Source organism: Meriones unguiculatus, chromosome 21, assembly GCF_030254825.1.
Source record: "Meriones unguiculatus strain TT.TT164.6M chromosome 21, Bangor_MerUng_6.1, whole genome shotgun sequence".
NCBI lineage: Eukaryota > Metazoa > Chordata > Mammalia > Rodentia > Muridae > Meriones > Meriones unguiculatus.
In genome coordinates this window covers 52,810,086-52,828,836 of record NC_083368.1, presented here as the reverse complement: position 1 = coordinate 52,828,836, position 18,751 = coordinate 52,810,086, and the positions used below count along the sequence as shown (strand labels likewise).

Sequence of the window (18,751 nt, the reverse complement as noted above, 5' to 3'; positions counted from 1 at the left end):
TTAAACACTAACCCATCTCTCCAGCCTGTAGGTATACTTTTATCTCTGATAAATTGAAGCAATGAATAATGAAAATGTGTGAGTTTTTCAGGATAGAATAAATGGTTGTTTTCATAAATCATTGTCAATAAAAGCCTGGAGTAAAACTTAAACATTTAATTTTAGCAATTAAAGGCTGAGCAGAGGAATAATTCATGAATTTGTGCATCATCCATTCTTACTGTAGCTATTATCTAACCATCAATAAATTATAGAAGTCATGTTTACTTTTTTGTTATATTCTAATCCAGTTATTAAAATAGTACTTCTACTGTTTGAGATGGAACCTTTGTTATATTTCCCTGTTACAGATTTCCATTTAGCCTTTGGAGAGCATCCATATTTGAGAAATGCTTTGTAAACCTTGTGTGCTTGTCTTCAGCAGCAAGCCTGCAAAGCAGCATGGAACACTAGCAAGAGCTGGATCCAAGAAAACCCCAACATGGAGGAAGAAAAAACTACTCAGAAACGTCTTTACATTATTTCTGTGTTAATAAAATCTGAAATCCATATCTTGTCTAGTTAAAAACAACAGCAACACAAAAACCCTGTTACATTTTGTCAATACCTTTTAAATAATTTGTAAAGGTTAAAAAGCAAAGAGTTTTTGGTATATTTTGGCATTTTAAGTACAAACTTGGTGGCATCTATTTTACGATCAGCATTTCCTTAATTCCTTTCCCGGGTGGTATTCAATACATTTCACATGCCTTTTTCTAGGGTTGCAGGCAGGGCAGAGGCACCTAGCTCCCTTAGGAAATTGCCCTAACTTGCTTAGTAATCATGATTCTACTCATGCTGCTGTATTGAAACACTGCTGAAAGCAAATGTGTCCAAAGTTCTCTAGTGAAGAACAAGCCTGCCTTGCTATCAGCCAAAACCCACCACACCAAATTGCCAAGCAAAGGAAAAACAAAAACAGGCTTTGTTGGCAGAGTCAGACATCTTTTACCCTAGCTATACTGGGGTCCTTTTCCTACACACTAATGAAAACCCACCAGAGATGCCCTTCGGGCAGGGTTGTATTTGTAGACACTTGAACAGGAAAAAAAAAAATGATAGCTTGTAAGAACTTCAGCAGCTGGCCCAGCTCCTTTCCCCATGAGAAGAATATTATACTCTCAAACCTCCTTCAGTCTTTTTGGCATATTGAAACAATAAGGAATTCACATTGAATGCCACCTTGACAAATTTGCAGTGTTATTTACAACTAGCAATGAGATTTTGTTCAATCTGTAAATGATTGACACAAAGACATTTACTTTGCCAGGCATGGTGGTATACAACTAAAACTCTAGCACTCAGGTGGCCAGGGCAAGAGAGTCAAGAGTTCAGCACCACCAGACTTTGTCTCAGTAAGAATTGTGAATTTCTCTAGAAACAAAATTTGAGTAAATACAAATAGAGTCATTTTACAAATTAGATTTAGTTCACTTAAAATTCACTAGCTCAGTCTCATTAAAAAGACATACTTGTTTTCTCTTTATACAGAGACAATTTAAGTAAATAACCTCGAAGAATAAATCAAGTCAGCACACCTGATAGTGCCAAGTGGCTTTATAAACACCACCTTCTGGTCCTAAAAGGAGACAGTTTGCACTCTAGCCACAGAAATATTCAAACCATTTTAACTATTTACAATCAATATTGTATGTAATCTGGCCCCAGGACAGACAAGGTCACACAATAAACTCTATTATTGTAAACCAGTCCCTGCCAGGAAGAAACTTGTTTCTGTTTTTTGGCAAGATTGTTATACTGTATTTTTTAATAACTGAATAAATAGAAGACTCCAAATTGAATTTTATATTCCTCATGCGTGAACACAATAAACAAAAGTCATGGTTGACTTGCATGATCCAGTTTTTCTAAGAACCTATTCTTAAGGCAGTATATAAAATGAAATACTACTAAGTGTACGGCACCTTAGACACGAGCTTCAGCACCATCACCTTGTTTGTTGGACTGCGAACGTTGGAACCCTGTAGTATAAATACTAACTTGGAAATATAAAGGTGTACTATGAAGGAAACACACAACCTTCATAGAGCAAAATATAGAAGTCTTACCACCATGGAGCAATAGTGGGTCTATATTATCCTATTGTGAAGACATCTTATAAAAACATAATGAATGAGCTTTTCTTAATCACTAATTGAATAATATACGGTAAAGCTATGAGTTTAGGAAAGATATCATTGGTGTTTCATTTTAATAAGAATCAAATCAAGTGTTTATATATGTCACTTCAGCCAGTTGATAAGACATCAACCAACCTCCATTTCTGTTCCGTGGCAAATATGATATGATGTACAATCAAGAATGTAAAATTAAATGGAACCAAATATGTTTGCCAATCATTTCAATTAAAAAAAAAAAAAGAACATTAATAGGTAAGCTAAAGGTGATAGATAGTACAAATGAAAACTAACTGAAATGAAAACACAAAAAATAATAAACACATCCACTGAACTCAGGGTCTGCAGAATTCACTGGGAAAGGGTGCTGGGCTAGTACAGCTACTGAGGAACAAGTATGCAACTCAGAAGTAGAGACGAGATAGGAAGAAGAAAAAAGGAGATGTGTAGGTGGACTCAAACAGGGTCCAATCACCTAGGCGGAAAACAGAATCAGCTATGGAGGAGAATCAGGAGTCTGAAGCCTCAAAGACTGAACATCAGGATGATTTTTGGGTTCCTGTAATCATGTGTATGCTGGGAAAGGATGCTGGTAAGGACTGTTTAACCACTCCATTCTTTCTAATTTTCAGTTTTCCCTTTTGCCCAGATATTTTGAATTGGACCTGGAGCCAGAAGGAGGACAAGAAGAAAACAGAAAGCACAACCAAATGGAGAAACAGTTGTGAAAAGGCAGGTAAGAGGCAGGATAATAAAGGGCTTTCCACCTGTGGGCACAGACGTTCAAGAGCCACAGTGTGAAAACAAACACATCTGTCCCCGAGCTTCTAGAAAATCTGTGCTCTGAGAAATCTCCATCTACAAAGCTTGGATGGCTTAGGTTGATTTTGCCTGGGCAAACAGGACCAGAATATGATCATAAAAGATCTACTTGGATCACTTTAAGCAAAATTATCAAAGACTACATGCATGGACGGACTGTGTCTGCTACAGGTGGCTGATACTGCTTTATGGTGTGTTTTCTTTTAGCTAGCATTAACAGCACTCAGTAAGAAATGCCATTTCGTCAGTCTGGGCTGCCGTATTTTAAAAATAAGCAGAAAGTATCATTTGAATAAACTTTTTGTTTAAAAACGTTTTTATTGCTATATGTTTCGGTCCTCACAGAGCCTCCCTCCCACCTCTCCACTTCCCCACCCACCCAAATTTATGTTCGTTTTTCTCTCACAAAATACAGCCAAGCAAACAAACAAAACAAGTGAGGCAAAAACGCCCAAACGAAACTGACAAGACAAAAAGAAAAATAACCCAAACGAAACAAAATCAAAAGACGCACAAGAGAACGCAGAGTCTGCTTTGAACAGGCCAACAACTCCTGGCCATGGGGCTTGTCCTGGAATGTAGTTGATATAACCAGTGAAATTCCAATACACAAAATGAGTTTCTTTTACCCAGAAAGCATCAACTGCAAATAGCTTCTTGTGTTAGAGATGGGCTTTGTGCCCGCTTCATCTTCTCAGGCCTGGAGTTCCATCTGTTATAAACCTGTGCAAGCCCTATGTGTGCTACCACAGTCTCTGAGTGCACGTATGTACCAAATCAGGACTGTCCTGGATGACTCCGTTCCTTACAGTTATCTCCTACTCTGCTTCTTCTGGTTTGTTTGTTTGTTGTTTGTTTTGTTTTTCTTTTCAGGAACTGATAGGTATGGGAAATTATGTCTTGGTCTTCAGTTCTTTTCTATTGACCGACACATTTGTTTTTATGGCAATCGCATGCTGTTTTCATTGCTATCACTCTGTAATACAACTTGAACTCTTCTATGGGTCCCCAGTGGTTCTGTGGATTGGAGAGAATCACAAAGGAATGAATGGCAATCACCTGAAAGGAAAGGCTGAGAAGGGGAGCAAAGAGGCATGTTTTTTTAAATTTGTTTTTGATGGTGATTTAAGCTGGCTTTTTTAGAGTCCTCCATTTGCATAATTAAGAAATTAGGTAGATTTATGTAATTTGCTGCAATAATGAAGCAGAGTTGACCAAACTGGCAATTATTAATGTCCATATGACTAATTATAATTGATAAAGTAAAAAAAAAAATAACCAAGCTGTTTCCCTGCATGCTGTGAATCAGACTTCCACTGCAAACTGGCTTCCCAACCCCCACCCCTGCCCCCAGACTTTCCTATGGTCTCTGATACGTGCATCAGAGTCTACCTTTGGCATTATTCAAGCTGTTGCTTAAAAGATAGATGAATGAAAAAGGAAGAGAAAACAAACTAAACGAAACAAGAAAGGTCAGGGAGTAGGAAGAGAGTACATACAAAGAAAATAAAATTGTTTTTTTGTGTGCCTAGTACAGTCTATGAAAGCTATACTAGAAATGAAGCTCCCAAAAAGCTATGAACTGGATGAGAGATAAAGACTCACTCCCAGGTTTGGGACCAGAATTATTTTCTCTACTTGGAATCTAAAATAGGGCCACATAGATTGCATTAACCAATATGAAACTTGAAATAAAAGACCAGATTGGACTCAGATATTGAATGTAAGAAATTGAGCTCTAAAAAGAAAAGAATAAAACAGATTACAACCAAATGAAAAGGGGTTTGTGTGTGTATGTGTGTGTGTGTGAGAGAGAGAGAGAGAGAGAGAGACAGCGCAAGAGAGTGGCTGAGAATACAGAGATATTTAATTGTATTTTCTTTTGTTGCTTTCATGAGGGACAGCTGAACTTAGAGCCAGATTTCATGAAAGTCCTATACATTTCACTGCTGTCCTTAAGTCCACCTTGATTGGTGTAACACTTGTTTCTTGTAACATCTGCTTAGCTATAAGATTTGTTCTTATTCCTTCAAAAGCGAGATAACTTTGTTGATGGGAGTAGCAAGGCACTGGCCCTCTGTTTGCTACTGCTATTGTGCCATCTGTAAGGCATCAATCTAGCAGCTTCCAGGATCCAAATAATCTTTGTTTAAATCTGTTACACATCTTTGACCAGAAAGGCAAATAACAATTCAGTGAGATTGTTACATGACTGACCCAAATGTCTAGGAGGACAGGGAAACCTGGCTGTTTCTGTTAAGCAAAGATTAAAGCAGAAACACCTTGCTAGCCAAACACTCCGCTTAACTATCATCACACTTGGCTTCCAGTGGGGACACATCTGTTCCTGAAGATCTTAGCGAAATAAAAATACCAAAACGGAAATTTCCTGGGAAACATTTGCTGTAAGTATGAACTGCCAAAGGAAACTTCGTGTGGATTTAATCGGAAGTAACTTTCCCTGCCCCCGTTCATGCTCTTTCAGTTCATTACTCTGTCTAACTTTATTACTGGACACGGAACTATTTTAACTGTGGGAATACCTGACTGCAGCAAATCGAGTTTCACGAATCAACAAGCATCATTCTAACAGTGAAGGAAGCACTCACTGACTTTGAAACCTAATAGAGCTACTATTACCACAGCAATTCAGTGCAGAAAAAGGGGTTCTCATAAATATGGGTGCTGGAGCAGCTAGAAGTCTCTAGGTCATACAAATTGAGCACAATCCTTAACATTCATCACAAAAGTTCATCCAAAATGTATCATAGACCTAAATATAAACTGTAAAATCCTAAAAATTTTAGAACATAGGTGAAAACCCAGCTTACCTTAGGTACAATATGCCACAAGCTCGTGCCCAAAGAAGTAGTTCTTCATAAACTCAACTTGAGAAAAAGGTTTATCAACTTCTTTTCCCTGGGGAAAAAAAAAAGGCCAAAAGAATGGATAATACATCCATAACCCAAGAGAAAAGCTTTGGAAAGGGGGCATTAAATAAAATATTCATAAGAAAGACAGATTTGTCAGCAAAGAAGATGCATAAATATCACAATAGTGTAAAAAAAGTGTTCAACACATGGCCCACGTGCAAAAGGAAAAATATTCTAAAAAAGAGGAATTTCTGGAAACGCTAAGTCTGGAACTTTGACAACACCAAATGGCGAGAGATGGGAACAGCAGGAGCCCTCGGTCAGTCTTTAGGCCTGGTGGGAATGCAAGATGATGCAGCCACATTGGAAGATAATATTAAACACGCTTGTAGCATGCTCACTTTATTCCAAAGGACTAAAACCTTGCCTATACAAAAATTTGCACATAGATGTTTATAGTACCCTTGTCCATGATTTACAAAATAAGTAACCAAGAAGTGACCAAAATATCTTTTGGTGGGTGGATAGATCCCTAAATTGTAGTGTGAACAGGCAATTGGAGAGATGAGCTGTCATACCATGAAGAGACACGAAGAAAAGTTAATGCATGTTACTAAGCGAAAATACACAATCTAAAAAACATATGCACTATTATATGATTCCAAGTTCAGGATAGCCCACAAAAGGAAAAGCTAGGAAACAATACAAAGATAAACAAGGGTTGAGGTTTGAAAGATAATAGACAGAGTAAAGTATAAGTTATATATAAAATACTTGAATATGAGATAGTTATCAATGTGTATTTATCTAAGCTCATAAAATGCACACTTGTAGAAAATATAAACTGCTGATAATGTTTATTATTAAAACCTGTAATTATTGCTGTGATTATTATTAACCCGCTACCTTAAATGCAAATACAATATCACTAACAGACACACAGACCTGTGGTATTTTAAATAAGCCTTATTTCACCTGGGGCTGGGCAGGTATTACTCCCTAAGCTACCTCATTTCCATCCAGCCCCAAATCCCATGTCATTGGACTTAATCATTCCTCTCTGAGCTACTTCCCACTCAATGTCCCCACAAATATATGCACCTGCTTTCCACCTGTGATGCTCCTCTCCATCCCATTCTCAGAGCTCACTCCTCCCCACCCATGTGGTTACTCACTGATCCCATGGCAGCTCTTCTTCTTTCTCCTCCACCTGTCTCGCCATCTTTCCCATGATCCTTCTCTCCTCAAAGTCTGTGAAGTTTGGCCATGGAGCTTTAGCTGAAATCCAAAATAGTTCTATCAATTTTATAGCAAGCAAGCTTCAAATGCAGTGTCTTAGGTCTTTTCTCTCCCGTAACTTCCCAGCATCTGTATCCATGGAGAAATTAATGCCTTAGAGAACTTGCATCTTGCTTTGTATGGCTCAGCACAAAGATCACTTGGTGCTTAAATAATACATGAAATATGACTTTCCACAGAGCATTTTTAGGAACTTGTGACTCTTCATCAAATCATCATGTCACTGTTATTAACACTCAAGAGTAAAATGACACTTATGACATTACAAAATGCACACTCATACATCCGTGGCCGTCATTAGTGACTCACAGGATGCCATGGCTCAGCATTTCAGAAGATACCCTGTGAGTTCAATCTCTTTCCCTAAGTGAAATAAGGAAAGTAATGCCTCTTTGGGGTTCCAAAGGACATTCCTCAGTCGTTCCCTCAGGTTACATAGAACAACAATGGAATTGTGGTGATTAATGTAGAAAGCTAAAAGCCTAGGATGAAAATGATGCTGTAATGGATGTCTACATGCAGAAAAATGAAAATAGATCCATATTTATCACCCTGCACAAAACTAAAGTCAAAGTGGATCAAGGACCTCAACATAAAACCAGATACCCTAAATCAATTGGAAAAAAAAGTGGGGAACAGCCTAGAACTCATTGGCACAGGAGACAACTTCCTGAACAGAACACCAACAGCACAGGCTCTAAGAGCAACAATCAATAAATGGGACCTCATGAAACTGAAAAGTTTCTGTAAAGCAAAGGATACCGTCATCAAAACAAAACGACTGCCTACAGATTGGGAAAGAATCTTCACTAACCCTTTATCTGACAGAGGACTAATATCCAGTATATACAGAGAACTAAAGAAGCTGAAAAGCAGCAATCCAAGTAATCCAATTAAAAAATGGGGAACAGAGCTAAACAGAGAATTCTCGACAGAGGAATATCGAATGGCAGAAAAACACTTAAAGAAATGCTCATCCTCATTAGCCATCAGGAAAATGCAAATCAAAACGACCCTGAGATATCACCTTACACCCATCAGAATGGCCAAGATAAAAAACTCAAGCGATAACACATGCTGGAGAGGTTGTGGAGAAAGAGGAACCCTCCTCCACTGATGGTGAGAATGTAAACTGGTACAACCACTCTGGAAAGCTATCTGGCGCTTTCTAAGACAAATAGGAATAGTGCTTCCTCCAGACCCAGCTATACCACTGCTAGGTATAAACCCAAAGTTTGTTCAAGTACACAAAAAGGACACTTGCTCAACCATGTTTATAGCAGCTCTATTTGTAATAGCCAGAACCTGGAAACAACCCAGATGTCCATCAACGGTGGAATGGGTACAGAAATTGTGGTATTTTTATACAATGGAATACTACTCAGCAATCAAAAAGGAGGAAATCATGAAATTTGCAGGCAAATGGTGGGATCTAGAAAAGATCATTCTGAGTGAAATATCCCAGAAGGAGAAAGACAAACATGGGATATACTCACTTATATAGACCTATAAGATATGATAAACATAATGAAATCTATACACCTAAAAAAGATAATCAATTGAGCGGACATGGGGTAAGATGATCAATCCTCCTTTAGAAAGACAGATGGGATGTGCATTGAACGTATGACAGGAGTCTACTGAGCGCATCTGAAAGACTCTAACTAGCAGTGTTTTCAAAGCAGACTCATGACCAAACCTTTGGCAGAGTACAGGGAATCATAAGAAAGAAGGGGAGTTAGTCTGATGGGGAAAGGATAGGAGCTCCACAAGGACCAAATATATCTGGGCACAGGGTCTTTTCTGAGACTGACATTCAACCAAGAACCATGTATGGATATAACCTAGAACCTCCACTCAGATGTAGCCTGTGGTAGCTCAGTAACCAATTGGTTTCCCAAAGTGAGGGGAACAGGGACTATTTCTAACAGGAACTCAATGACTGGCCCTTTGGTCTCCCCACCCCCGAAGGGAGGAGCAGTCCTGTTAGGCCACAGAGGAGGGCTTTGCAGCCAGTCCTGAAGATACCTGATAAAACAGGATCAGATGAATGGGGAGGAGGTCCCCCCTATCAGTGGACTTGGAAAGGGGCACAGTGGAGATGAGGGAGGGAGGGAGGGACTGGGAGGGAATGAGGGATCGGGACACGGCTGGGATACAGTTAATAAAATGTAACTGATAAAAAAAAAAGAAAGAAAATGATGCTGTAAATAAAGAACTAAAACAACATCATTTAAAAGATATATTTTTTAAAAATTAGCAGAAGCTGGCTTTCTGATTTGAGAAATTGAGAATGCTGGGGTGGATAAAGGGCCATAACCGTTTTTTCCACTTTAAGATTTTTCATCCTAATAGTTTTAACATGTATGCATGAGTCATTTTTAGAGTGAAATCAATGTCCAAACATGCCCCCAAAAAATACCTTTGAATGTATATTTTTAAAAACTAATGTTCTTTAAAAAAATAAGTATCAGTTTGCTATCAGTAGAAACAAATGTCTTTTGACTTTTTTTAACATTTTCATGAGTAATTACTATTATTATACAACTTGTTTGCTTAAAAAACTCCATGCTTATCAAACTTAGAGATGTAATTTCTAAGAATTTTGATATTAGGAAAGACTGTCTCAGCTAACATATCTCAGTCCTCTTGTTGACCTGGAACATGTGTCTCTAATAAATGTTTTTTGTTTGTTTGTTTGTTTGTTTGTTTTTAATGAATACTTTCTCTGAGACTTTATGGTTAGGAACCAGGTATGGGATGGTGAGTACCATCCTATGGACATGGCACTTACGTTAGCCACTATATCAACACCTCAGAGGAGCCGCACTATTATTTGTTAAAAATATAGTTGTACCACCCTGTTAGTTACAACAAAAAAGCCGGAGGGACTGTCTTGGATTGACTCTTGACAGTTTTCTACGGAGTCATCAGAGCCAAAGTCTATTTAGAATAACAGAATGAAAGGTAGGTTTACAACAACAGGGAACTGGTGAGTCCTGTGTGCTCAAAATGCAGAGGACAATGAAGTGTAAGGTGCCCAGCCTCAGCTGACATATCCCAACCCCTACAACTAAGGCTCAGGGGACATTGCAGAAGAATGGCTGGACGAATTGTATAAGTGAGAGGATGTCTTCTGCGAGATCTTGCCTTTTATACACAACAGGCAAATTCTAGCTACAAAATCTCAACAATGTGGCTACCTAAATAAGACCAGGACAATGACAACACTAGTTGGCATGGTGATGTGGATAAGTGAAGTTTCTCAAGGCCCCATGCCTATACAAAGAACCCTAAACAATTGCTGAGACAGGGAGAACTAGTTTTTTTTTTCAAGGAATGAGACCCCTAATTGGTTAGCTAACAACAAATGGTCAGCTTTAAAACCAGTTCTTATAAGCAATACTAAGTGAATCCAGCCTATATACACACATACACACATATATTTATATGTCACAATATCAACTAAGGAAAAAGATCATAAATGTGTTGGGAATAGTATATATGGGAGGAATTGAAGGGAAGAGAGGGAAATTCTCTAAAAGAACAATTAATCGGTTAAATTTACCAAAATACAAATGATACACCTAGATTAAATGTGTTTTTATAAGAATGCAAGTATAAATGTTGAACAATACCTTATTCTAAGCACTTTTACTAGTTACAAGTTTATAATAATGTCTCCCTACTGCACAGAGAACTTCCAAAACATTGGACCCGCAATCACCCCAGCCAACAGCCCTTGACCAAGTTTACAGTATTAGTCAATAGTTTTTTTCATGGGAAGAAGGCCCTGCCAATCAAAATAGGTTGGTTATCCTCATAACATTCATACAACCATATCTTGTTGTACTGCTCACTATTGGAGCTGGCAGAGTTAACAGTTGGGTAAGACTCATGTTTTTTTTCTCCATAGCCTACACTGCACTTTCTGGCATAATGAAAGCTCTACAGCAGAAAGGAAGTTTTCAGGTTAGTTCCAGCATAATTTCTCCAGGCCCAGGGTCCATGGTTATGGTGTCTTCATCAATAGCATCTTAGCTGTTCTGATAAAATATCCTGATAAAAGCATCTTAGAGGAGAAAGTGTTTCCCATCACTGTGGGGAAGTAAAGAAGTCTGAAACACAAAACAGCTAGTCACGCCATGGTCGACGACAAAGAGAATGAATGTACATGTTTGTGCATAGCTCTTTCTCTTCTTTTTACCACCAACCCAAAACCAGGGAATGGTGCTAACTTCTATTGACACCACCATCACAAAAGGGTTTTCGTAACTAATAGTAGATTTAAAAGCATCTATCACACTTAAAGGCAAAAATGTTGAAAACTTGTTTTCTAAAATCAGACATGAGCCAATGACATCACATTCCCCATTTTCATTTCAATTTGTGCTGGAGAACCTAGCCACACTGTGAGAAAGAAAAAGAAGATAGAAAATTAAACTGTTGTTATGAATACACAAATACATATGATTATGTGTGGTAACAAGACCAAATAATATAATTATAAATTATAAGAACTAAAGTCATTTTAGTTGAATAGCCACTATTAATATTCAAGGTTAAGTGCATTTCTCTGTAGCAGTTATAAATAAATCATTGAATAACAACAAAATGAAAAACATTCAATTTCAGTATTTATTCATCCAACAATTCCTGTGTTGTAAATAAAAAGTGAGTGTTGGGTTATATGTTTATTATCAGCCTTAAAATTATTACAGCGGTATTATTTTACCCGATATCACAAATAATAAAACACAAACATCTGCTAGATTTTAAAATTGCTTTATTTACCTTGGGTGGGGCAGATATTCCACCTACACTGGCTCAACAGCCTCACCATCCATTTCCCAGCCCCCATCCAACGCCAGCTGCCTTAATCATCCTCATCTGGGCTACCTTTCATCCATAACTTCATGGCAATTGCTTGTATTCTTCATCTGGGCCTTTTCACACCATTATTGGAGTCCTTCCTGCAGGCCCATGGTGGTTTTTTTTTCTCCACACTAACCCACTGTGGCATCCTTCTTCCTCTTCTCTTCCCATCGGTCTCCCATGATTCTCCTGCCCTCTTCAAGGCCAGGAACCTTAGCCAAGCCCACCCCATTCTGCCCTGCCCAAGTATAGTCTGTTTAATCACCCAATCAAGTATGTTTTAGGCAGGTTTACAAAACAAGGATAGATGTAATCAGATCTTGAGGGCCAGTAACATGAATCTGACCAACCTCCAAAACTGTATTTTTGATATATTTAGATACTTATTAAGGAAGATTCTACAGAGAAAAACACACTTTAAGTACTGAAAGTTGTACAATGTCTGCAGAAACAGTAAGCCTTTTTACTGTTTAAGTTTTACCTTTGGGCTTCTTAATATCAGGTCAGGTTTCTTGGTGTAATAGTTCTTTTAGGCACCAAAGATAGACTTAAAAGATGAAAATGATTACTTGCTTACTTCATTTTCTCATCATTGTAAGTAATTGAGTTCATCCTACTAATTTTATAGTTAACATGCTGTTTACTTTTCTCATAAAGAAAGCCCTATCCAGTTTAATGTGTGTTTGTTCTCTTCTATAAAATTTTACATGACTCTTTTTTTTTGTTAAAATAAAAGCCTTTTTATATAATCTAATGTTTCTGGGTCAATATAAGACCTTACAAACTTTTCATATAGTGTAGAGAGAGAAATGTCTCATGCCAAGATTAAATGTGATAAAAACAGAGAGACTATACAGTTCTCATTTACATCTCCCTGTATTTTGAAACAATTAAATACTGCTACAACTTCACTTTCTCTGTTCCATCTAAGAGATAAGAATATAAAGTGCCTCAAAGATACAAAGTATATATTGCGGGTGGGTGCTGCTCCCTGTAGCATTTAATAAAAATGCTTATTAGGTAAATGTTTATTTAGGTAAATGCTTATTAGGTAAATATTTAGGCTTATACTTGCTTAGTAGTCTTGATCAGTCAGATTTTAATTTTAATCCCTGAGTTGTTTTCTAACTCAAAACTCCTTTGTGTTCTTGTAAGTTGTAACAAGGAAGTTAGTATCTACCATCGATTTGGTTCTGTTACAACAACTGTTTATTTATTTATTTTTTTCAGGAAAGGTATTTCAGTGATGGAGAACAGTCATTCCTACTTACTCCTATATTACAAAGAAGTTGAAAGTTGAAAGCATTTAACAATCTCTGTCATAAGCTGGGCAAAACATTAGTGGTTGGACATCTTCATCAGAGTCTGTGGCTGAGGAAGGAAAGGTTGTCAAGGCTCTGCTAAAGCAAAAATAATGTGGTTGAAATGTCCACAAGTTAATGAAACAGTGAGTCAGATCTATAAGGGGAGTTTTACTCTCATCTGAACCACAACACCAGTCTGTGGCTTGATTTCAATCTTATGGAGTGTTTTGTAAATTTCCATTTCAAGGAGATAGATATGTTCTGGTAGTCTGGAGAGATGAACCTGTGTTCATGCTGACAAGTGCTGAATTCAAACTTGTACTGTTTACAGATTCATAAAAATACCAGGTTCTCATTAATTACATGAATAAAGAACACAAAAACTCATGGCTTTCTAGAAGATATAAGAGCCAACGACAAATTTTCATTTGTTTGATTTTAATAGTATCTAGATTGCTAAAGAGTTCGCACTTTTCTCCTCCATTTCAGAAAAGAACGCCATAGCTATTTAAGAATAAGAGAAATAACAATAATGAAGGGCATTGAAAGGGGCATCGGAGACTTTATCCTTCTAATTATCTGTCTCATTAGGAAAGACTTTCACTTCATATTATTTTATATCAGCTTTTGAAAGTAGGCTGAATTGAAAAGCAGCTTCACCTTGCTCTGGGAAAATGAGGATTTGAATCCCCAGTTGGGAAAAAGGAAATGTGTACAAGCCTTCATTATTTAAGCACATTGCCAGCCTCGGGCCTGATTAAAAAGGTGAATGGTAGGGAAACACAAAAGAGCCTATTCTTTGTGCCTTTCTAAAAGCAGGAAGTGATGAATCCCACTGGACAGGGCTTTGTCTAGCTGGTTTCAAACCCAGTTTCTAGATGAAAGGGCCCTGGAGAGGTAGACTCCTGCGTGGCTTTGTTAAGCAAATGATGGGCTTACCTCCAATGCTTCATCTCACAGACATTGCTCTTTGTTCATTCTCTTCTGCCTGAGCCAGGTTCAGGAGCAAAAGGATGTTTGTTGCAGAGCTAGATGCTCTGAAGGAACTTTGGAAACCAAACAGTCCCAAGAACACGCATTGCATTTCAATGTCCCCTGCACTTATCTGGCTTTCACAGATAATTCAAGCTTATATAAATATAAAAATATCTGCCCATTTTATCTCCACTTGCATTTTAAGCAAGAAAACTGACATCATTTTAAAAGCCTGATGATCATGAGGTGAAGAATTAAGTCTAGTCTTATGAAAGAAAGGAAAAAAAAAAAACAGAAAAATTATTCATTGTTCTGTATTTTGAGAAGAAAGGTTCCATTAAAAAGGGGGGGAGGGCTATGTTGAGTGTTGAATATTGGGATTCAGACGCAGGACAAGCATTGAAGGGTTGAGATTCTCCTCTTCCTCTCCCTCTCTCTGTGTGCCTCTCTCTCTCTCTCTCTCTCTCTCTCTCTCTCTGTCTCTCTGCTTTTCCTCTCTTCTTTCCCTGTTCATATGCTTTCTCCTTTCACTCTCTGCGATCCCACCACTGCTTCCTTCTGCATAGCGAACTCACTGATGTCCATTTGGGAGATCAGTGAACTGCCCCAACAGCTTCCCCCAATAAACCTGCATTTGTGTACTCTAATTTGGCTTGAATTGGCTCATTTCATTGGCAGAAGTATACCTACCATGGAAGACAGAAAGGAGAAAGTGGGAGACACTCAAAATCCAGAGAACTAGACTACACCAAAATGAAAGATATAAATACTGAATCATGCAATGGGAAAAGTGGAACATACGTATGTCATTTCCATCCATACCTACTTTCTATATGTCAAAATGTATATAATAAGTACATGAGTGATTAATCAGAACCAAAGAAATCACTGGGAAAGCAAGGCCCCAGAGCAGTGGCTCTCACCCTTCCTAACACTGAGACCTTTCAACACAGCCCCTCATGTTGTGGTGACCCCCAACCATAAAACTGTTTCGACTGCTCTTTCATAAATGCAATTCTGATGCTGTTATAAATTATAAGGTAAATGCCTGATAGGCAGGATATCTGATATGCGACCCCTGTGAAAGGGTCCTTCAACTGCAAGGGGGTGTCGATCTACAAGTTGGGAGCCACTGGCCTGAAGGCTTCCAGTCCTACCGCAGATCAGAATGTACAGCCCCAAGTTGTATGACTGTGCATAAACGCTAAAAACACAAAACATTCTAAAAACGTGGACCACTGTCTAAGTGTGATAGTGTTATGCATGGCTCATTTCTGAACAGAATGTCTTGATACATTATGTATTTCTTATTTTCCTACTTCATCTTTCTTTTTCGCCTCTTTTGACTCCATGGTTCCTCCTTTTACATTACATACACTTATTTGACTGCGTATTCTAAAATCTTTTTCCTCAAATTTTATACTTAATCTCAAAAACATTTATTATTCTGAATATCACTAGTGAAAAATAAAATATTAACTGATATTTTATTAGTTTAGAAATCAGTGACCTCTCTGGTATTATATTTGTAATTTTTTTTCTGAGAGGAAAAAAGTTGGAAAAATTTATTTTCCTCTGTGTTTTCGAAGATGTGTTCATGCTTAATGGGAATTTAGACTAAAATAATTTGCTTGCCTAGAACAAGACCCCCAAATTTCTCATTCTCTTGGACTGTGACAACTGAAACCTGGAAGAATGCTTGTATCAGTACACAGAATTACAGATATTTGCTTATTTCAGATTTCTCATTGCTTCCAATTACAATTTAGATGCCAACTAAATTATGCTACACCCAAAGGCTATCAATGATTGTAATTGAACATTTGCACGAAATAATTCTGTGTCCAATATTATCTACAAATCTCAAAATGTGAGTTTTATTAACTAGTTTCAGTCATATTTCATACTCTAGACACCATCCCAGGTACAGTTTCACCCTTGTTTCTTATTGCTTTATGGAATCTCTTTTGTTTCAGGCTGCAGTCTTCCCAGATAGAAAAGAACATTCAAGCTGGAATTGACATCAGCAGTTTCATTACATTCTGTGCTTTAGAGAAAGTAAAAACGTGTAGTGTCTTATAATTTGCTAGACCTGAGTTTACACTATAGCGTTGTCATTTCAAGATCAGCAACTCATTTCTGAGATTTTTGTTTATTGGTCTCAAGGCATACAAAGAGTAAAAATCAGGGAGAGAGATAAAGAAAATTTCTATTTTAGTTTTCATTGTCTCAAACACTTCCATTTTGGGGTCTTATTTTCCTTCATTTAACTCACTAATGAATGTTCATCTTTGTGGCTCAAGATTTGGAGAACACAAACACCCACTCTAACACATCTCATTTCAGAACTTTTCTTTTAAAAATGTATTTCATGGGAAAGCACATCGATAACTGTGTATAATGCGTGAACTTCAGTGCATTCTCTTAATTTTATTTCTTATGTGTCTAAACTAACTCTGGTTCTTCATACTGGAAAACCAGTGTTTTTGACCAGGTCATTGATTACATCCACAACAATTTAAAAATAAAAATGAAGTGGTTATAAACTGAGTTTAGATTCTGGTTATTACGAATAATGCTGCTATAAACATAGTTGAGCAAGTGTCCTTTTGGAGAGGACAGGAGCTCCACAAGAAGACTAACAGAGCCAACTAATCAAGGCCCAGAGGAGTTTTCAGAGATTGAAGCACCAACCAAGGGCCATGCATGGACTGGACATAGGCCCCCTACACAGATATAGAAGATGAGCAGCTCAGGCTTCATGTGGGTTCTCTAGTAAGGGGAACAGGGGCTGTCTCTGACATGGACTCTATTGCCTGCTTTTTTATCACTTCCCCCTTGCAGGCCTGCCTCTCCATACCACATGGGAAGAGGACTCACTCAGTCCTAATGCACCTTGATGTGATGGGTGGGTTTGTGGGAGGGCTTCCGTTTTCTGAAGAGTAGGGGATGGGAGAAAAGGGAAGGAGGATGGGACCAGACTGGGGACAAGAGGAAAAAAAATAGAGGCACTATCAGGATGTAACGTGAGTAAGTAAGTAAGTAAATAAATAAATTTCAGAGTTCAAGTCTTCACAGGTATTATGACAGCTACATTCTTCTACACTTTCAGTTGTAGAGTGAGATATGGAAGGATGGAATTTTTCGCAGGAAGGATGCTACTGGAGATGGGAAGAATAACAAAGGCACCACTTAGTGGATTACAAAAGTGCAACAATATACTATTACTATATATTTGAGAAGTCCTACTATAGCCTGAGTATGTACCAGTTATTTGACATGTACTGAAAATTCAAAGTTTAATAAAATATACTTTCTATTAAGAAATAAAACAATGATGTAATGTTCACTGACAGTAGAAAGTAGGCTCCAGAACAAATGTGACAGGTAAAAACACTGCTTAAGAGAAGTTTTACTCTCTAATGAACGGTCTATGCCCACTTTTGTGGAATGTTCAAAGAAATTCTGAGCAAGCAAATTCCGTTGTTTGCTTATGACGGTGTATTAATCCCTTAAAAAAATAACAATCTTTTCTGTAACTTTAAGCTCAAGTTTCTTTATTTGAAAAACTGTGCATTATAAAATACATTTTCCTCCACTTGTTGGCCACTCTCCAGTAGACCTGGCTAAGAGCAGTGGACAGTAGCTATCACATTGCCTGAATCTTATCCGGTATTGAAAATTCCATCACCAGACAAAAATGCTCATTATATTTTATTTTACCTTTACTCAAGTTCTAAGGATATGGACAGGAATGTCACCCAGTTACCTGCCATAATATAATACCAGTGACCTCTACCTAAATTCCCAATACAGTATTGTCTCTTTCTGAAAGCTAACACTCACCTTTTTTGGATTCCGCTCTTCCAAACTCTTCCAAGAATGTTCCACTAAACTGCTCGCCACACTCCAGGCCTGCTCAAGCCTTCTCCTTCATATCCCTCCTGTAAGCCAGTGACAAAGGCCTTAGACCCACATGGTGAGATGGGCTGTGCAAAGCAAGGCCCCCTGCTCCGGGTGTCAGTAGCTGTGCTAACCAAGCATAAATGACAAAAACAACTTCAGGAAGAGGGTTTTTGCAGGTTCTGTCAGCAGATGGAGAGCAGTGGGAAGTGCTAGTGGCATGTAAAGCCTTAATTCACCATCGCCACTCACCATGCTGCACTTCCTCCACCAAGGCTGCCCCTTCTGAAGGTTCTGACACCTTTCCAAACAACGCCATGGCCTGGAGGGTAACTGCTCAAATACATGAGTTTACACGTCACACCAAACTATAAACCTTCACTAGGCTGGAGCTTTTCTTAGCTTCATTCAATCCTATTAAAATTGTATTAGGGTCCTTTTCAGAAAGACCTTTGTGTAGGCCTGTAGATTGTTCGCCCTATAGCTTTTCTAAGCATTCAGGGTTTATGTCTTATATTAAGGT

The 18,751-nt window shown here is 38.0% G+C and overlaps 1 long non-coding RNA gene across 2 annotated transcripts; it reads right to left on the bottom strand.

The window, feature by feature from the left end:
* Positions 1–3,325: 3,325 nt before the first annotated feature.
* LOC132649691 (uncharacterized) lies at positions 3,326–18,354 on the bottom strand. 2 transcript variants are annotated; one of them, XR_009588180.1, is made up of 4 exons: positions 18,172–18,354; positions 7,048–7,150; positions 5,831–5,918; positions 3,326–4,016 (listed from the first exon to the last, which is right to left on the bottom strand). It is a non-coding gene; the product is annotated as an uncharacterized LOC132649691 (long non-coding RNA). The 2 variants fall into 2 exon arrangements; XR_009588181.1 differs by lacking the exon at positions 18,172–18,354 and adding an exon at positions 14,290–14,386.
* Positions 18,355–18,751: the final 397 nt, after the last annotated feature.